This window comes from Pristiophorus japonicus, chromosome 2, assembly GCF_044704955.1.
Source record: "Pristiophorus japonicus isolate sPriJap1 chromosome 2, sPriJap1.hap1, whole genome shotgun sequence".
In the NCBI taxonomy this organism is placed as follows: Eukaryota; Metazoa; Chordata; class Chondrichthyes; family Pristiophoridae; genus Pristiophorus; species Pristiophorus japonicus.
The window spans coordinates 140,061,368-140,083,510 of NC_091978.1; the positions used below are offsets into that span (position 1 = coordinate 140,061,368).

General features: G+C 44.3%; 1 protein-coding gene across 3 annotated transcripts in view; it reads right to left on the reverse strand.

The window, feature by feature from the left end:
• Positions 1-22,143, reverse strand: part of slc7a2 (solute carrier family 7 member 2) — a 309,829-nt gene that overhangs the window by 277,841 nt on the left and 9,845 nt on the right. For 2 of the 3 annotated variants that reach the window (XM_070869770.1, XM_070869763.1), the window contains exon 1: positions 15,301-15,432. The exons of the other annotated variant lie outside the window; for it this stretch is intronic. The gene's annotated coding sequence lies outside the window, so the exon portion shown is untranslated. Of the gene's footprint in view, positions 1-15,300; positions 15,433-22,143 lie in introns of those variants that run through there. 3 annotated transcript variants of the gene reach the window in all.

A 22,143-nucleotide genomic window follows, 5' to 3' on the forward strand; every position in this document is an offset into this window, starting at 1 on the left:
TGCACGAGGATTCGCGGTGGAAACCGTGGTCCTCACCAAATTTAGTCCAAGGCCGATTACCGCTGTGAGAGAGGCCTTGGGAGGGGGAAACCCTCCAAAAAATTGCAAAAAACAAAAAAATTTAAAAATCGCAAAACATTCACAAGACACTTAACTATTGAATCTCTTAAAAAGAATTAAAAAATAAAAACTTTAACGCACCTTTTTTTGCAGGTCTTCATATTTACCGCTGTCCCAATGGCTGCAATGCAGGTTTTTCCCAGGCGTTTCTTTCTAACTAACTACGGGTCACCGCTGAGCCAAATGTTTTTTTTTCAACAACAGTAAATAATCCCTCCCTCCTCTCCCCACCGCCCCACCCCACCCCCACCACATGCTTTTGTTCTCAATGACATAAAAAGACAGATCTGAAAAAGTCCTCTTTGAATATTCTGAAATGTTCATATACCTCCACCACCAGAAATGCAATACATTCGGACGGCAAATCTCCACATGGTTGTCTGTGCCGATGTGACAATAGTCATGGGCCAGGAATTTCTCCAGAGCTACACCTGTTCCGCCACTGTAACCTCACCAGATGCACGGTGGAATCCCTGTTTACACTTGAAAACGAAGTTCCCCGGGACTTCTGGTGAGGATACAGCAGCGGGTGTGGGGGTGGGCGGTTTGTGGGCAGGAGGGTGCAGGGTTGTGAGAGCAGAGAATTCCCGACCACTGTGTTTCAAAATAATTAATTATGTGAAATACTTAAAAATGCTTTTGACTGGTTAAGCCATTACTTAAATGCAATGAATATTTAATTACTTGTAATAAATTTGTAGTCCCACTATCTTCAGTATGTAACCTATATTGGAACTGCGTACAATTAAATGTGACTGCAGATATTGAATTATAACATTCTTTCTATCTGCCGGTGCTCTGTATGCATATTATACTCACAAACTGATTATTTAAAAACAAGTTAAATAGCTAGAAGACATTTTCACACACATCTGTGACTTGAAGGGGGAAATATCTCAAACTAATTAATCTCTGGAGTCATTGCTCACAGTTAATCGGAGGATATGCTGTTTTATAAGGACAGGGTATTATTCTGAATCTAATTTGGAGCTGTGTGTAATTGGCTAGCGCCTTTAAAGGCACTGGTCTAATTGCTGTAAATAGTCACATCATTCTCCAATGTTGCTGCCATTTGTTTTATTTAGGGGACAGGTACCGTTGTTCCAAGGGTTCCGAAATCCGGAAATACCCGAACCTCAGTCCAGCCTTTCCGGATTCAGGAAGTCGGAAATACATTCCAAAATCCGGAAATACCTGAATCTCGGCCCGGGTGTTTATGGATTCGGGACGTTGGAAATATGTTCCGAAATCTGGAATTACCCAAAATCAGGAACGGCCTCGGTCAGGAGGTTTCTGGATTTAGGAGGTCGAACCTGTATCAGTAATGGTGACCATGAAACTATCGGGTTTTTGTAAAAACCCACCTGTTTCTCGAATATCCTTTAGGGAAGGAAATCTGCCATCCTGAAATGGTCTAGCAAGCCACTCAGTTGCAACAAACCGCTACAAAAACCAATAATAAGAATAAAACCGGAAGAACCACCTGGCATCGACCTAGGCACCGGCTTCCATTATGAAAATGGCACGCCGAGCCCAGTCGACCCTGCAATGTCTTCCTCATCAACACCTCGGGACTTGTTCCAAAATTGTGAGAGCTGTCCCAGAGACTAGCCTGACATAGTCATACTCATAGAATCATACTATCCAGCCAATGTCCCAGACTCCTCCATCACCATCCCTGGATATGTTTTGTCCCACCGGCAGGATAGCCCCACCAGGGGTGGGGGCAGAGTGGTATATAGTTGGGAGGGAGTGGCCCTGGGCGTCCTCAACATTGACTCCGGACCCCATGATGTCTCATGGCTTCAGGTCAAGCATGGGCAAGGGAACCTCCTGCTGATTACCCCTACAGTCCTCCCTCGGCTGATCAATCAGTACTCCTCCATGTTGAACACCACTTGGAAGAAGCACTAAGAGTAGCAAGGGCACATGATGTACTCTGGTTGGGGGACTTCAATGTCCATCACCTAGAGTGGCTCAGTACCACCACTACTGACCGAGCTGGCCGAGTCCTGCTGGACATAGCTGTCAAATTGGGCCTGTGACAGGTGGTGAGAGAACCAACATGAGGGAAAAACCTACTTGAACTCATCCTCACCAATCAACCAATCACAGATTCATCTGTCCATGACAGCATTGGGAGCACTGACCACTGCACAGTCATTATGGAGACGATGTCCTGTCTTCACACTGAGGACATCCTCCATCGTGTTGTGTGGCACTACCACTGTGCAAAATGGGATAGATTCAGAACAGATCTAACAGCTCAAAACTATCCATGAGGCGCTGTGGGCCATCAGCAGCAGCAGAATTGTATTCCATCACAATGTGTAACCTCATGGGCCAGCATATCCCTCACTCTACCATTACCATCAAGCCAGGGTCCACCCTGATACAATAAGAAGTGTAGATGAACATGCCAGGAGCAGCACCAGACGTACCTAAAAATGAGGTGCCAACCTGGGGAATCTGCAACACAGAACTACATGCATGCTAAACAGCAGAAGCAGCATGCTACAAGACAGGGCTAAGCAATCCCATAATCAACAGATCAGATCAAAGCTCTGCAGTCCAGTCACATCCAGTCGTGAATGGTGAAGGACCATTAAACAACTAATGGGAGGAGGAGGCTCTATGACTATCTCCATCTATCATAGGCAGTCCCTCGGAATCCACTCAGCATGAGTTTTTAGGTGGCTGTACAGCCCAATATGAGAACCACAGCCTCTGTCACAGGTCGGACAGATAGTCGTTGAGGGAAAGGGTGGGCAGGGAGCCTGGTTTGCCGCACGTTCCTTCCGCTGCCTGCGATGATTTCTGCATGCTCTTGGCGACGATACTCAAGGTGCTCAGCGCCCTATCGGATGCAATTCCTCCACTTAGGGCGGTCTATGGCCAAGGACTCCCAGGTGTCAGTGGGGATGTAGCACTTTATCAGGGAGGCTTTGAGGGAGTCCTTGTAACGTTTCCTCTGCCCGCTTATCTCCATTCACAAAGATGGCGGAGACCAACATGCAAGTGCAAAAGACAAGGCTGAACCGTTTGCAACCATCTTCAGCCAGAAGTGACGAATGGCTGATCCATATTGACCTTCTACCATCACAGAAGCCAGTCTTCAGCCAAATCGGTTCACTCCACGTGATATCAAGAAACGGCAGAGTCCATTGGGTACAACAAAGGCTATGGGCCCCGACAACATCCCACTGTTGTGTTGAAGACTTGTGCTCTAAAACTACCCAGGCCTATAGCCAAGCTGTTCCAGTACAGCTACAACGCTGGTATCTATCTGACAATGTGGAAAACGGCCCAGGTCTGTCCTGTCCACACAAAGCAGATCCAATCCAATCTGCCCAATTACCGCCCCATCAGTCTACTCTCAATCATCATCAGAGTGATGGAAGGTGTCGTCAACAATGCTATCAAGCGCCACTTACTCGCCAATAACCTGCTCACTGACGCCCAGTCTGGGTTCCGTCAGGACCACTCAGCTCCAGACCTCATTACAACCTTGGTCCAAACATGGACAAAAGAGCTGAATTCCAGAGCTGAGGTGAGAGTGACTGTCCTTGACATCAAGGCAGCATTTGACCGAGTGTGGCATCAATGAGCCCTAGTAAAATTTAAGTCAATGGGAATCAAGGGAAAATCTCTCCACTGGTTGGTGTCATAAGTAGCACAAAGAAAAATGGTTGTCAGCTCCAGGACATCACTGCATGAGTTCCTCAGGGCAGTGTCCTAGGCCCAACCATCTTCAGCTACTTTATCAATGACCTTTCCTCCATCATAAGGTCAGAAATGGGAATGTTTGCTCATGACTGCACAGTGTTCAGTGCCATTTGCAACTCCTCAGGCTCCAGTGGCAGGACTCGGGAGGGAAAAAATCGGATCCAGCAGCGACTTCCCAACTGCGGAGGCAGGACCCGGGGAGAAGAGGATCGCCACAGTCAACACCGTGGACGAAGAAAAGATGGCACCCGCACCACGAGGTGATGCGCTGAAGACAAAGATGGCTGCGGCCAGACCATGAGGTACAGCACTGATGGAGCAACACGTGGCACCAAACGGAGACACGGATTGGGGAAAAGCAAGCAAGGCACTCTTAAAGGAGGCCTGCAACCCACTACAATTAAAGGGACAGTTCCACACATTTAAGCCATATTACAGTAATTGTAAGTTAGAGACTAAAGGTGTAATGGATTATGTAAAGCGTGTAACTAACCATGTAAAACGTGTGACAGATAATCGGAATTGTATACATGCAACCGGCGAGGAAAAGTCGTGCGATTATGTACAATGTGTAATTGATGATCTGAACTGTGTATATGCAACCAGCGAGGAAAAATCGCACGGTCGCGATCGGACCCCTAGAGTGTCCATCACAAGTAAGGAAAAGCTGTGTGATGCAGGATTCCCACTGCACACAGCCAATGCTGCGGGCAGACACCCATCGGGTGCACACAGGTCCAGCGAGCTATCCAATGCTGTAGCCTGCATCCCGGGGACCAGAGTCATGCACCACGAAGTGTGGCCACAAGCAGCCAACACACACGAGCTGCGAAGCAAACGACCTCAGCAGGGCAATGGCAACAGTAGTGATACCATGCCCTGGGTCGGCTCCATCTCTCAGGCAACCGATGACACCAACGGCCACGAACCTGAAGGAGCAGACTGCACCAAGGCCATAGCCCTAGATGTAGGGTCACCCGCCACTGTTCCCCCAGAGGAAACAGGCACCAACCAGGATCCCAAACCAAGCTACGCTCAGGCCAGTGAGTCAGCAGTTCCCTGTGCACTGCTAGACGACAGTTCTTCAGGGAGCAAGTAGGACCCGGAACATAAAGGAAGGACGGAGAGGGGGTGGGGCGGAGAATCACAGACATCTGTGCACCTGCCTGACGCTAGGTGCCATGGCAACAGCCCCGAGAGCAGGGTACACGAGCCAACTGGCTCCTCACTGCCAGCACCGGGCACTGAGCCACCACCAGACTACAGGGACACCACTCAGCGGCTCTGGAACTAGCTCATCCTCAAGCACCGGTCAACCACAAAATAAACCACAAAACCCATTTACCTGAACTTGAATGAGCATGAATGTTAGGAGCCCCCACCACACCAATGTGGGAAGGGGAGAATGGAGTGGTCAGGAACACACACACACACACATGCAGCAACCACCAGCACGCTACTGCACCCCACTACCCACCCAAGGTTGAGCTGGCCCGCCAGAGGTCTATCAGACAAAACCCATATAGAGCTAAGCCCAGAGCACAGTTAATGCAGAGGCGATTTGCACTGAGGGTTCAGGGGAGAGTGATGTCATGGATCCTACATGGTTACTGTTGGTACTATCTTAAGGTATGCTACCAAAGGGCACAGCAGTGGGAGACTCATAGGTTACCTGTACAGGTGTGCCTGGCCTAGTATAAAAGGCAGGCCACCACTGAGGTGGAGTTATTAGTTAACTCCACCTCACTCTGGAGTTAACTAATAAAGGACTAAGGTCACTACAGTTCAAGTACAAAACACTGCCTCGTGGAGTCATTGTTAGAGCATCTAAGGACACAACAGTAATAATGTAAAGGTCAGATCAGGGAAGAATTTCTGAAGTGTGTTCAGGAGAACTTTCAATCTTTCCGGCCTAACGAGGAAGGAGGCATTGCTGGATCTGGCTCTGGGGAATGAGGTGGGTCAAGTGGAGCAAGTGTCAGCAGGGGAACATTTAGGAAATGATATCATAAGTTTTAGATTAACTATGGAAAAGGGCAAGGAGCATTCTAGAGTAAAAATACTTAATTGGAGAAAGGCCAATTTCAGTGTGTTGAGAACAAATCTGGCCCAGGTAAACTGGAATCAAAGATTGGCAGGCAAAACTGTAATTGAACAATGGGCTGTCTTTAAAGAGGAGATGGTTCAGATACAGTTGAGGTACATTCCCATGAGGGAGAAAGGTAGGACAACCAAAGCCAGGACCCCCTAGATGACAAAAGAGATAGAGAGTAAGATGAAGCATAAAAAAGGGGTGTATGACAGATGTCAGGTTGAGAATACCAAGCTGAATATAGACAGTTCAGAGGGGTAGTGAAAAAGGAAATGAGGGGCAAAGAGAGAATATGAGAATACACTGGCAGCTAACATAAAAGGAATCCAAAAATCTTCTATCAGCATATAAATAATAAACGGGTAGTAAGAGGAAGAGTGGGGCCAATTAGGGACTAAAAAGGAGACCTACGCATGGAGGCAGAGAGCATGGCTGAGTCCCGAAATGAGTACTTTGCATCTGCCTTTAGGAAGAAGGTGCTGCCAAAGTCATGGAGAAAGAGGAGGCAATTGAGATACTGGACAGATAAAAATTGAAAAAGAGGTACTAGAAAGGCTGTTTGTCCAGGACCAGATGGGTGGAAATTGCGGAGGTACTGGTCATAATATTCCGATCCTCCTTAGATACGGGGGTGGTGCCAGAGGACTGGAGAATTGCAAATGCTACAGCCTTATTCAAAAAAGGGTGCAAGGGTAAGCCCAGCAACCAGAGACCAGTCAGTTTAAGCTCAGTAGTGGGGAAGCTTTTAGAAACGACAATCCGAGACAACATTAACAGTCACTTGGACAAGTGCGGATTAATTAAAGAAAGTCAGCATGGATTTGTTAAAGGCAAATCGTGTTTAACTAACTTGATTTGAGTTTTCTGATTAGGTAACAGAGAGAGTTGAAACATAAAAACATAGAAAGTAGGTGCAGGAGTAGGCCATTTGTTTGATAACGCTCCCATGAAGCGCCTTAGGACATTTTACTATGTTAAAGACACTCTATAAATGCAAGTTGTTGTTGTAGTAATGATTATCTTTATGGCTGGAACATCCGAGGCCTTTTCTCGGCCTCTGCAGATTCCACACCAGCTTTAGGGTAGAATGGATAGAATTTCCTAAGGAAATGGTCATTAGGGGGTTCAGGAGGACATTATGGTCGGGGTAGGTGGACGGAAGCTCAGATTAGGGGAGGTCCAAGGTTTCCTTATGGGTCATGGAGAATGGAGAAACACTCCTGGCCCACAAGGAAACAGCAAAAATTAAATATTTTTTCAATTTCTGGCCCTCATGACCCCGGTTCCATCTGCCGCCAAGTTCTACTGGGCTGGACTGCTGCGATTCTTAAGTTAAAAGTGTATCATAGCACCGTGATTTAATATATTCATGATGGACCCACCTGCCTGTGGTGGGTGTCTCAGCCAAGTCAGAAAGGTGTGCGGTTAAAATGATGGCAGGGGGGAGCGCGTCAGGAATGCAGAGGTAAGTACCCTACCGCTATTTTACACACGCGTCTGCCCTGTTACCATCACACGCCCAGAGTTAAAATCAGACATTGTATATCTGTAACAACTCGAGGTTTAAGAATTGAGATGCATAGTATAATGTGTGTATTTATTTTGCACATTATCACACCGAGACATCTCAAATAACTTCACACAATTAATTAGTCTTTTAAATGCAATGACTTTGAAAATGGAGTACGAGAAGAAGCTTGCAGGGAACATTAAGGCGGATTGCAAAAGTTTCTATAGATATGTAAAGAGAAAAAGGTTAGTAAAGACAAACGTAGGTCCCCTGCAGTCAGAATCAGGGGAAGTCATAACGGGGAACAAAGAAATGGCAGACCAATTGAACAAATACTTTGGTTCGGTATTCACTAAGGAGGATACAAACAACCTTCCGGATATAAAAGGGGTCAGAGGGTCTAATAAGGAGGGGAACTGAGGGAAATCTTTATTAGTCGGGAAATTGTGTTGGGGAAATTGATGGGATTGAAGGCCGATAAATCCCCAGGGCCTGATGGACTGCATCCCAGAGTACTTAAGGAGGTGGCCTTGGAAATAGCGGATGCATTGACAGTCATTTTCCAACATTTCATTGACTCTGGATCAGTTCCTATGGAGTGGAGGGTAGCCAATGTAACCCCACTTTTTAAAAAAGGAGGGAGAGAGAAAACAGGGAATTATAGACCGGTCAGCCTGACCTCAGTAGTGGGTAAAATGATGGAATCAATCATTAAGGATGTCATAGCAGTGCATCTGGAAAATAGTGACATGATAGGTCCAAGTCAGCATGGATTTGTGAAAGGGAAATCATGCTTGACAAATCTTCTGGAATTTTTTGAGGATGTTTCCAGTAAAGTGGACAAAGGAGAACCAGTTGATGTGGTATATTTGGACTTTCAGAAGGCTTTCGACAAGGTCCCACACAAGAGATTAATGTGCAAAGTTAAAGCACATGGGATTGGGGGTAGTGTGCTGACGTGGATTGAGAACTGGTTGTCAGACAGGAAGCAAAGAGTAGGAGTAAACGGGTACTTTTCAGAATGGCAGGCAGTGACTAGTGGGGTGCCGCAAGGTTCTGTGCTGGGGCCCCAGCTGTTTACATTGTACATTAATGATTTAGACGAGGGGATTAAATGTAGTATCTCCAAATTTGCGGATGACACTAAGTTGGATGGCAGTGTGAGCTGCGAGGAGGATGCTATTAGGCTGCAGAGTGACTTGGATAGGTTAGGTGAGTGGGCAAATGCATGGCAGATGAAGTATAATGTGGATAAATGTGAGGTTATCCACTTTGGTGGTAAAAACAGAGAGACAGACTATTATCTGAATGGTGACAGATTAGGAAAAGGGAAGGTGCAACGAGACCTGGGTGTCATGGTACATCAGTCATTGAAGGTTAGCATGCAGGTACAGCAGGCGGTTAAGAAAGCAAATGGCATGTTGGCCTTCATAGCGAGGGGATTTGAGTACAGGGGCAGGGAGGTGTTGCTACAGTTGTACAGGGCCTTGGTGAGGCCACACCTGGAGTATTGTGTACAGTTTTGGTCTCCTAACTTGAGGAAGGACATTCTTGCTATTGAGAGAGTGCAGCGATGATTCACCAGACTGATTCCCGGAATGGCAGGAGTGACCTATCAAGAAAGACTGGATCAACTGGGCTTGTATTCACTGGAGTTCAGAAGAATGAGAGGGGACCTCATGGAAACGTTTAAAATTCTGACGGGTTTAGACAGGTTAGATGCAGGAAGAATGTTCCCAATGTTGGGGAAGTCCAGAACCAGGGGTCACAGTCTGAGGATAAGGGGTAAGCCATTTAGGACCGAGATGAGGAGAAACTTCTTCACCCAGAAAGTAGTTGAGGCCAATTCACTAAATATATTCAAAAGGGAGTTAGATGAAGTCCTTACTACTCGGGGGATCAAGGGTTATGGCGAGAAAGCAGGAAGGGGGTACTGAAGTTTCATGTTCAGCCATGAACTCATTGAATGGCGGTGCAGGCTAGAAGGGCTGAATGGCCTGCTCCTGCACCTATTTTCTATGTTTCTATGTTTCTATGACTTAATATGTAGGCAAATGTGGCAACCATTTTGCCCAGCCACACCCTAAACAGCTAGGAGATGAATGACCAGTTAATTTGTGTGTTTCTGGGTAGTGTTGGTTGAGGAAAGAATGTTGCCCAGGACACATGGGGTGGGAGGAACCCTGTGTTCTTCTACAAATATTGCACATCCCCCCTGAACCAACACAACAGGCAGACAGGAATTTGTTTCAACATCTTACCAGAACATAACAACGTATTTGAGAAGTGCAAATGATATCAAAGATATATTGATTTATATAGTTATCCAAACCTTGAGAATAGATTACAGTAGTGAATATATGGCTTGACATATTTTATAATATTCACAATTTATCTTGAAAGTTTCCTATTGGAGTTTGCATTTGCCATTACGGCCACCAACTGGATTGGAGTTATGACCACAAGTTTAATGCTCTCACATTTGCAGGAAGAAATTGTAAAAATGGGTATATATGTTGAAATGTGATCGCCTAGGGTGCAAGAGGGTCACCAAGCAGGAAATAATGACCCAGATTTTGCTGTTTGTGCATGTTTAGTTTTTAAAAATGTTTGTCCACAATAGTTGCTGGAAGCACGAGTTGATAATGGCATGGCGTGGGCAACTTGGATCAGAGATCTTGGTGAACAATGGGACAAACATTACATCTCCTTAACCAATGAGGTTCAAGGATTGAGAAATAAACAGAGAAAGGACTGAGAAGGAATGTGAACTAGAGTGGGTGTATTCAATGTCAAATCAGGGACAGAAAGAGAAAAAGAGAGAGGCAAAGAAAGAATGTATTGAGAGAAAAAAAGACAGAAAGGAAAAGAAAGAAAAACATGTAAAAATTTAAAATTTAGTATTTTTTACATCTCCAATAACAATTTATAACCTGAAGGAATAGGACTCCACACTTTTAACGGTTTACTATCTTAGCAAGAGAGGTTGACCATTAACAATTATCACGTTGTTAAAAGGATAATTATTGGACTTTCAGTGGTGAGTTTAATGGGCAATTAATGTGCAAATGCAACAACTTCATGCAAAATGGCGGGGACGTTAAACGTGAAACACCATTTTCACAAAGCTAGCGGCAAATTGGGTAGCAACTTGTGCCGATTCGCAATTCACACTGTTATTTTTTCAGCCAATTCTGGGCCAATCAATATGTTTTATTTTACTGAGGTATTTTACTGAGGCATGCACATACTATATCAGCTGTTAGAAGGAGATGACTCTTGCTTCGACTAATCAATTCAATGGTGTAGGTCTGAGCAATTACTGATAAGACAGCAATAAAGATACGCCATCTCCAGTCTTCAAATAAACAATGAAACAATTAGATAGTCCAGGCAGCAATAATGTATATATTTTGTACTGGAATCCAAGTACAAAGCAGAGATTGAAAAAACAGCTTCTTCACCAACATGAAGCACCATTTCTTTCGTTCTTTTTTTTAAACGAGAGTTGGGTGTGTTTATGTATGCATGAGGGAGAAAAATGACACACTGTAGGAACTACAGGGCTGCAGGAAGATATCAATAGACTGGTCAGGTGGGCAGAAAAGTGGCAAATGGAATCCAATCCGGAGAAGTGTGAGGTAATGCATTTGGAGAGAGGGCTAATAAAGCATGGCAATACTCAATATATGATAGGATACTGAAAAGTGCAGATGAACAGAGGGACCTTGGGAGTGCGTATCCACAGATCGCTGAAGGTAGCAGGACAGGTAGATAAGGTGGTTAAGAAGGCATACGGGATACTTTCCTTTATTAGCCAAGGCACAGAATAAAAGAGCAGGCAGGTTATGCTCGAACTGTATGAAATAGTAGTTAGGCCACAGGCTAGAGTACTGCTTACAGTTCTGGTCACCAGATTATAGGAACGATGTGACTGGGGTATAGAGGAGAATTACGAGGATGTTGCTCGGACTTTTTAGCTATGAGGGAAGATTGGATAGGCTGAGTTTGTTTTTTTTGGAACAGAGGAGGCTGAGGGGAGACTTAATTGAGGTTTATAAAATTATGAAGGGTCCAGATAGAGTGGATAAGAAAGAGAGGTCAATAACCAGTGGGCACAGATCTAAAGTAATTGTTAGAAGGATTAGAGGGGAGCTGAGGAGAATGTTTTTCACCCACAGCATTGTGGGGTCTGGAACTCACTGCCTGAAAGGCTGATAGAGGCAGAAACCCTCATCGCATTTTAAAAGTACAGGTTGAGCATCCGAAATCCAGAGTTCCGAAATTCGGAATGTTCTGGAATCTGGACACCGGGCCGATCCGTGGCGGGGTCGTCTGGAATCCGGAAAATGTTCCGAAATCCAGACCCACCACCGGACTCCCCCGCTCCTCCGCTGTACCTTGGCCACATCGGGACCTACCTTGGCTGCCTCGGGACCTCTCCCCCGCCGCTTGGACTCACACCCTACCCCCCTTTCTTACCTTGGCCCAGACATTCCGGTTTCAGGACATCGGAAAGACGTTCCGAAATCCGGAAATACCCGAACCTTGGCCCAGGCGTTTCCGGATTCGAGACGTCGGAAAGACGTTCCGAAATTCGGAATGGACTCGGTCCCAAGCTTTCCGGATTTCAGACGCTCCACCTGTATTTGGATGTGCACTTGAAGTGCCGTAACTTACAAGGCTATGGACCAAGAGCTGGAAAGTGGGATTAGGCTGGATAGCTCTTTTCGGGCCGGCACAGACACAATGGGCTGAATGGCCTCCTTCTGTGCTGTGAATTTCTATGATTATATATATAAAAAAATACATGTTTATTTATTTATTTACTTGTTAATGTATTTGTGGGCTGATTTGTTCCAATTTTAAGGGCTCAGTCAACAAAGATAGTTGGAAAGCCTCCATGTTCAAATCATCTAAGTGAAGCGCTAATGTTCCACATGACTAACACTGCAGTGACATTAGGTTTTATTTCACTGTATGTCATAATTACACCATCAGATGGCAGTGTTACAGCAGGTCACGATAGTCATGTTCGCTTATAATGCCCCCAGGGCTTTTTTAAAAAACTAGATCTACTATGATTAGAGAGGGAAAGTGAAAGAGGATTGCACTTTTCCATTGAATAAATTTGAAAAGAAGTTCCAAGAGAAATATGTTCAAAGACTGTGAAGCAAGTGTTGTATTTTTTTTGCTTTGTAAGATTTACCTTGCCCACTGCATGCAGGTAAATAAATGTGTTGCCCTCACATGTCAGAGCCCGACATAAATAAAGCTGTCTGAATAACATACAGAGAAGAGCACCTTAATGGGAAGGGGGTTATTAGGAGGGTACCAAATGGGAGGGGGTTATTAGGAGGGTACCAAATTTGCATCAGGCAGGCAGATAGGTGCAAGAATGTGTCCAGTGGCTGTCCAGAATTATGAGGAGCTGCCTGGGCTTCTTCCTGACCTCTGCCAGATCTTTAATAGATACAACTCTGGAGTAACTGACTTTTCCCACTAATTCCAGTCACTTACATCAGAATTGCAACATTTTGCACCCCCCCCCCCAAAAAAAAAAGAATTATGGGCCCTAAGTTTTGGAACTGTTAAAATGAGGATGTGTAAATAAAATGCAAACAGGGTGTAAAGTCTAAGATTTTGTGACAACTCTGAAAATACTTGTCAATATGAGCACTGCTTTTTTCATTGTTTTTTATACTTTGGCAGTTTATAGTGCTTTGTTCTTTTGGAGTGACTTGAACATTCTATAAAGTAATGTTCACTTGACCTGTTTGCGATAAATGTACTAGAAATCTTTGTGTAATAGAAGTACTGTTATAGATATATGCTATGCTTTAGGGAGCAATGTGACTTGGCATTAATACTTCCAAGGAAGAACCTGAATGGGAACATTATGCAATTAACAAACCCAGCAAGAGGAATAAAAAGATTACAGAACTTTTTATGTGTTATACTACCAATTACAACAGTATCTATTTTGTTTCTCCTCCTCCTTCATGTAGAATTTGTGCAACTTGCTACAATATAGGGACTGTGACATAGAAACAAGTACTAATGTGAAATAAAGAGAAAAAACAATAATAGCCAGGATTTCCACTCCTAATCATTAATATCCTTTCTACAAAGTGAATATAAGCAAACATCAGGTAAGAACAGAACTGTTCGATCTGACAAAGGGTCAGACCTGAAATATTAGCCTGCCATTTCTCTTTACAAATGCTGACCTACTATGCATTTTCTGCACTTGTGTTTATTTCAGATTTCCAACATCTGAAGTTTCTCTTTTTCACCCTTTTTTATTTTAGCAAGTATCTTCGAAGTGGACAACTGCATTGTGAAGAAATGAAAGCCGTGATTTTAACCAAGCACGCCTGGTGCAAATGGAGGGATGGGTAATTAACATGGCGATTGGCGCTCCTCGCGCGCATGCCCGACATGTTCCTGCACAATGCTATTTTACTTCCAAAAAATCTCATTGAAAGGGTAGCCTGCTCCAGGCAGGCAGGGGCCTACTTTACATTCAAAAGTCACGGCCCGATGATATAATTGGTGCCATGAAACAATTTGAACTTAAAAAAAATAATCAGGTGGCCGGCACATTGGCAGACCTGCCAGAGAAACCTGGCAGGATAGCTGTGTGGGAATCGCATGAAGTATAAGGCACTTTCAGCAATCAAACACTGAGTTGGCTGCAGTATCTTGAACAAAAGCAATACAATGAATTAAACTGATTCACAAGTTTAGTAGCCACAGAATAACAAACTTCTTATCAATCTGAACATCTTAGATTTTATTAAGGGTACAAAAGTAGAGCTAGTTATTTGACAGCAATTAGCCTGTATGATTTAAAGGAGTGTACTTGTCATTTTTATGCTTTTAACTAAAATCACCTTGTCACATAATTTTACCAAATACCCCTGCATAAGAATCGTGGATGTGTTCAGCTGCTGTCGAAGGCAATGGAGCAAGAACCTGTCCTAAGTCTGTTCATTGACTGAAGAACTATACTGCTGTGGCTGCGAATTCTATTTGACATTCTGAGAAGTGCTGCTGTTGTGATTACTCATGTGCAGGCCACATACCAAGGCTTCATTAAAAACCAGCAACTGCAGGATTTTCGAGCTGACTCTCAGCAATAAATTATTGGTTACTTTGTTCCATGTTTCCTGTTAATTTAATTTAGAAGTGAATGATACACCTGCACATTTGTCTTTGTATATCATCCAGCGTCTACAAATCAAATAATAAATATGTCTGCCACTCATGCCTTTTTACCTTAGAAAATAAAAACAAGTATGTTCCATCCCATGATGTGTGAATTCCTGTCACTAACTCCGTAAGATTGGTCTATGCGTCACCCTGTGAATTTTGAATTGACAAACCAAAAATATACTTGAGTTACAGTTTGAGTCCTTTAAACGCTGTTTTCCTTTAAGCAGTGTACTCAGGCTTCCCATGAGCGAGCTGTATCCCATGTGATCCAATAATTCAGCTCTTAGATTATGTAGCCCAACTAACAACAGCTTTACTTTGCTAATCCACTTAGATCACTTTCTATAACAAAACCTCCATCTCCCTTCTGCCACCAGCAGCTCTTGGCACACCATCACCCTCCCCAGCAGTAACATTATGTCAGGGAACGTTCTCTTGGGTTCCCGGCAGCATCCAGCTGGTAGCACGGTTCCTGGCATGTCACTTCTGTCGATTTTGGGCAGGAGACAGAACTGAACAACTCAAATGGCTTGGGCCTCACACTGAGAAGTCCATGAAGGAGTTAAATCAGGTCTTGTTGTAACAACATTGGGTAATAATATTACAATTTTCATCAGTTCACCAATAATTGTACCTTCTCTTCTAATCTTCCCTGTAATTTTCTTTCTTACATTTCCTCCCTTAAAGGAAGTAACTCCTGCCGAGGTATGTTCCACAAGCAATGATCCATTTCTTGCTCAGGTACCCATTTTTCATTGTGAATCTAGACACTGGGAACAAAAAGGATATTCAACCATAGAGGGAATGGGGCAGAGCAAATCAGAGGCAGGTATGAATCTGTCAGGTCTGCTTGTCATCTTTTTCTCCCCTTCCTACCCCAGAGATGCTGAGGCAATTCATAATGTCCCACCTGTGATTAAAATTGACTAACTAAGCACAGACCAGGGATTAAACCTGGGAGTCTCCCGTTCTGTATGGCTCAACTTGACATCATAAAATTTGTCAATTTTTCCCAAATGTGTTGATGGCACTATCTTATCTGTTGAGTTCTTACATAGGTTCACAATTGCATTTGGAGATTACCATGTCTCTGTAGGAGGAATGCACTCAATAATCAGTTCTTTAAAGACAACAACTTCTTTCCAATAAAGCCTGTAGAACTGTGCCCAATATTTTCAAGGGTATGGAGAAGATTTAAAGACAAATAAAAGACATCAGCATCCCTTCTAATGTATGGGAACATTAACTGCAATGCATGGAAAACAGCCAGAACGACACATCAGGAGCAGGAACAGGAGGACAGACAGGCTCTTCTCCAATACTATAACCAAGCAAAGTATTCACAATAACAATCCATAATTCCTAACACTTGCTTTATTTGTGCTGAATGTTACTTGTAATCTAATGTTGTAGCTTCATATTCATATTGTCAAAATATGGAGCTAACTTGTATTACCACTCATTTTGCCACTCAAATTCCTGTGTAAACAACAGATCTCCATTGTACGATGAACGCGTACTGTCAAAGATATGGAGGGCTATCAGTTTACAGTGACAGAATAATTCACTTTTTCTTGCATGGATTTTTACTATGTTTTGGGGCTTACTTTCCAGGTTTCACTGGTACTCTGAATGTAAATGTTGCACAATTACAGTTTAATATTGCAATGCTTTTTTAGGTATTCCTAGACATTTTACCCCTTGCAGGATTTATTTGGCATTGTAACAACCTCAAAACACTGCCAACATCACAGGATCAAAGGTCACCAGGAATTCATAGAATCATAAAATGGTTACAGCACAGAATGTGGCCATTTGGCCCATCAAGCCTGTGCCGGTACAATTTTTTTAATATAAAATAAAAACTGAAAACGCTGGAAATACTCAGATCAGGCAGCCTCTGTGAAGAGAGAAAGAGAGTTAATATTTCAGATCGATAACTTTTCATCAGAACTGAAAATAGTTAGAGATGTAACAGGTTTTAAGGAAGTACAGAGGCAGGGAAAGGGAGGATAGGAGGAAAGAACAAAAGGGAAGGTCTGTGTCGGGTGGAAGGCAGGAGAGACTAAAGGGCAAAAGGGATGATGGTGCAAGGTAAAAGGAGATGGTAATGGGACAAGAAAAGAAACAAAAGATGGGTTTAGAGGAGCCAAAAATGACAAGAGTAGCATTATTACCTTCAACTGCTGTCTGAAAAACAAAAGTGAGCAGTGGTTATGATCTGAAATTGTTGAACTCCTGTCGAGTCCTGAAGGCTGTAAAATGCCAAATCCAAAGATGAGGTGCTGTTCCTCAAGCTTCCCTTGAGCTTCAATGGAAAAGTGCAAGAGGCCGAGGATAAATTAAAATGACAAGTGACCGGAAGCTCGGTGTCACGCTTACGGATTGAACGGAGGTGTTCCGCAAACCGATCACCCAATCTGTGTTTGGTCTCCCCAGTGTAGAGGCAACTGCATCGTGAGCAGCGAGTACAGAATACTAAATTGAAAGAAGTACAAGGAAATCGCTGTTTCACCTGGAAGGAGTGTTTGGGGCGAGCGCTGAACGGTGGGAAGGGAGGAGGTAAAAAGGCAGGTGTTGCATCTCCTGCACTTGCACGGGAAGGTGCCATGGGATGGGGATGGACTGATTAAACAGTGTCGCAGAGGGAATGGTCTTTCTGGAATACTGAAAGGGGAGGGGAAGATGTGTTTGGTGATGGCATTCTGCTGGAGGTGGCGGAAATGGTGGTGGATGATGGATTGAATGTGGAAGTTGGTGGGTGAAAGGTGAAGACAATAGGAACCCTATCATGGTTCTGGAAGGGAGGGGAAGGGGTGATAGCAGAAGTGCAGGAAATAGGATGGATACAGTTGAGGGCCCTGTCAACCACGGTGGAGAGGAATTCTCGGTTGAGGAAAAAGACAAAGCAGAAGCAGTGGTATGGAAGGTGTCATCATCAGAGCAGATGTGACAGAGACAAAGAAACTGAAAGAATGGAATTACAGGAAGCAGGATGGGAGGAAGTGTAATCCGTGGGAGTCAGTGGATTTATGGTAGATATTGGTCACCAGCCTATCCTCAGAAACTGAGACAGGAAGTTCAAGAAAGGGAAGGGAAGAGTCAGAGATGAACCATGTGAAGATGGGGGAGTGTTGGAAATTGAAAGCAAAATTGATCAAATTTTCCTGTTCGGGGTGAGAGCAAGACGCAGCACCAATACGGTCATCAGTATACCGGAAAAATATATATTTGAAAAAGTTACATTTTTGGCCTATCAGAAATACTAACTGTCCTTACGGTACATGACAAATAGAAGAGACAAGAAGAATGAAGTGACAGAGCAGGAGCTGGAACAGAGACCTAGAGCAGCTAGCAGCAAGAGCAGTCAACCAGCAACAGTAGCCAACTTCAACAACTAGGCAGTAAGCGAGACATTCAAATTAATTAAGGAGATTATTGTAAATATTGACTGTACTGGTAACATTCCTGCTCTGCTGCTGCGATTTACAGTAAGTTCCTCAGTTAATATGAAAGTCTCACACTTTTGCTCCAGAATCAATGGTAGCAGCAAAGCGAGAAAAACAACTTGTATTTATATAGCACCTTTAATGTAGTAAAACGTCACATGGCGCTTCACAGGAGTATTATAAGACAAAATATTTGACACCGAGCCACATCAGAGAAATTAGGGCAGGTGACCAAAAGCTTGGTCAAAGAGGTAGGTCTTAAGGAGCGTCTTAAAGGAAGGGGAGGTAGAGGGGCGGAGAGGTTTAGGAGTTCCAGAGCTTAGGGCCGAGGCAACAGAAGGCATGGCCACCAATGGTTGAGCGATTATAATCAGGGATGCTCAAGAGGGCAGAATTGGAGGAGCGCAGACATCTCGGGGGGCTGTGAGGCTAGAGGAGATAGGGAGGGGCGAGGCCATGGAGGGAGTTGAAAACAAGGATGAGAATTTTGAAATCGAGGCATTGCTTCACCGGGAGCCAATGTAGGTCAGTGAGCAGAGGGGTGATGGATGAATGTGACTTTGTGCGAGTTAGGACATGGGCAGCTGAGTTTTGGATGACCTCAAGTTTACGTAGGGTACAATGTGGGAGGCCAGCCAGGAATGTGTTGGAATAGTCAAGTCTAGAGGTAACAAAGTCATGGATGAGGGCTTCAGTAGCAGATGAGCCAAAGCAAGGGCGGAGACAGGCGGTGTAACGGAGGTGGAAGTAGGCGGTCTTAGTTAAGCCGTGGATAGTCAACATTTACAGTAAGTTTCTTTGGGGCGCAGCAGAGATATTGGTAGTAGCAGCAGAGTTAGCATTTACAGTAAAATCCTCATTTGATACTGAAGACCTGAGCTCTTACCCGTTTTATCCCACAGGATTTTGGTGATACTGGCAACAAATTCAAGATTGCTGTGCAGCCAAGCAGCTTAACGGGAACATTGCTCCTGAGCCTCCAATAATGTAGGTAACAGATGCACGCTCATTATGAGTCAGAAGTGCACTGCCCACAATAATGGTAAAGGCCAAAAAAAGTCAGTGTGCAGTGCCCACACCTGAAGAATTCGAATGAGTAATTTCACTGTTGCGCTTGCCAGTGACCTCACCCCTTGCAAAGTTGGCAGAGTACAGCTCGACTGCAGAGGCCGACTCAACCGAGACAAGACAAAACAAGACAGAGACGTCAAAATCGATCCCTTTATCTATCTGTCTGAAGCCACTTTATAGGGCACTATATAAAGATCCCGAGAGGAAGTACCAGCCTCTTCCCAACAGATTTGGCTTGACGGGGAAGCCATGACAGCTTTTCCACATAGACCTCAGGTTAAGATTGCAGGCGGGCCCTGATATTGTAATCGGAGCCCAATCTGCATATTTAAAGAAGGATCCTGCTAGCTTCTGACAAGTGTCCCTCCCACATGCTAAAAGGAGAAGTGGTCAGAAAGTGGAACCTGCTACCACATGGAGTAGTTGAGGCGAATAGTACAGGTTGAACCTCCCTTATCTGGAACCCTCGGGACCTGGCCTGTTATGGATAAGGGATTTTTCCGGACGAGGGGTGGTCACGTTAAATTGGATGGTACAGGTACTGAGCAAGGGGATATCAGGGTTGGCTGGCTTGGGACTGGGAGTGCGGCAGAGAGATCATGGGGGGGTGGGGTGGTGGATCGCGGGGTCAGGCCAGCGATTGCGGGAGTCGACAGCGAGGAAGGACTTCAATTTGTTCATGTCGGAGTTCTGCGCAAGCGCCACCCGGTGGCCAGGAATGGTTCTGGACGAGGGGTGGCTCCGGCTAAGGGAGTTCTGGATAAGGGAGGTTCAACCTGTATAGATGCATTTAAGGGGAAGCTAGATAAGAATATGAGGGAGAAAGGAATAGAAGGATATGCTGATCGAGTTAGGTGCAGTAGGGTGGAGGTGGCTCGTGTATAAAAAACAATGGCCAAATAGCCTGTTTCTATGCTGTAAATTCAGCAGAATTTTATGTAATACTGGGACCCGCAGGACGGCAACAGGATCGGACGGGTTAAGCCGCACAAGCCATTTTAACTGCCTCCCCACCATGTTTCCAGGTTGGGGGGGGGTGGTTAAAATCCTCCCCCCACCCCTCCCTCCCGAGCCAATATATACATGGCTATTACAAATGAGTTCCATTCAGCTTCAGATGTTTAATTTCCAGAAAGGAAATGGCAAAATTAAACAGAATGTTCTTAAATGTCTACTGTACTTCCTATACCAAGAATTTTAGAATATGGGTGGCCAAAGGACAGTTATAAAGCTGCATGTGTGGAGTACATTGGCAAAAGTGAGATTATCTCCAAGAGGTAGTCTAGCACCATTTGTGTTTTCCAAATGTAACAATATAACTTTCACATATACAATATCTGTTTTATAAATTTTCTTTGAAGGAAATATGGTCTGGCAGTGGTGACTCATCAGCAGTCCCTTGATGGGCCAGCGGGTAAATGTGGTACTGAGCCATAGGAAGGTTCCTCGTTCTACCAATATACGCTTTGAAAAGTGTGCACCTGGGCATTTTGTGCAGATGGAAATTTGTTAGGATACCAAAACAGCAAAAATAACCCACGGCCAAAACCCTTCATCCCGATAGTTATCTACTGGTTATATTACTGCCATTTATGAGTTACTGATGTCAGGGAATAAGGAATAATAATTGATTTTTTTTTTAAAAAGCTGATTGACTGGAGCTCCTTAATAGCTTACTGAGTGAATTGTAGCCCATCGTGTGATAGTAAGTCCTGCAGACCAAGAACAGCTGATTCCTAAGTTCAGCTACTCTCTAGGTCAATGGTGGGACATAACCCAATTTATGCTTATGTAGCACTAATGTAGAAATAATGTTGCAGAACAATTTACCAGGGGAAAGAGGTCAAGGAGAAACTGAAAACATTTCGGGAGATGTGAGGAAGAGGCCAAAGGCACAATCAGTGACAGGTTTAAAGGCGGCTTTTGGAAGCAGAAGAGAAGTGGCAAGGCGAAGTGGTTTCAGATCAGAATTCCAGATGGCAATGGTATAGTGCCTGAAAGTTCAGATTCCAATGGTGGAATGGAAGGAGTGAAAAACAAGTAATAAGAACATAAGAAATAGGAGCAGGAGTAAGCCATGCGGCCCCTTGAGCCTGCTCCGCCATTTAATACAATCTTGGCTGATCCGATCAGGTCCACTTTCCTGCCCGCTCCCCATAACCCCTTATTCCCTTATCGGTTAAGAAACTGTCTATCACTGTCTTAAATGTATTCAATTTCCCAACTTCCACAGCTCTCTGAGGCAGCAAATTCCACAGATCCACAACCCTCTGAGAAAATAAATTTCTCCTCATCTCAGTTTTAAATGGGCAGTCCCTTACTCTAAGATTATGCCCCCTAGTTATAATCTCCCCAATCAGTGGAAACATCCTCTCTGCATCCACCTTGTCAAGCCCCCTCATAATCTTATACGTTTCGATAAGATCACTACGCCATCTTCTGAATTCCATTGAGTAGAGGCCCAACCTACTCAACCTTTCCTCATAAGTCAACCCCCTCATCTCCGGAATCAACCTAGTGAACCTTCTCTGAACTGCCTCCAAAACAAGTATATCCTTTCGTAAATAGGGAAACCAAAACTGCACGCAGTATTCCAGGTGTGGTCTCACCAATACCCCATATAACTGTAGCAAGACTTTGCTGCTTTTATACTCCATCCCCTTTGCAATAAAGGCCAAGATTCCATTGGCCTTCCTGATCACTTGCTGTACCTGCATACTAACCTTTTGTGTTTCATGCACACTGTTCTGCAGCACTTCACAATCTTTCTCCATTTAAATAATAACTTGCTCTTTGATTTTTTTTCTGCCAAAGTGCATGACCTCACACTTTCCAACATTATACTCCATCTGCCTAATTTTTGCCCACTCACTTAGCTTTTTTCAGGGGGCCATGTGCATTTTGCGCAAACTCAGTGAGGAGGGACATCGAGGTGGTCTGGGTTGTTTGATATTTAG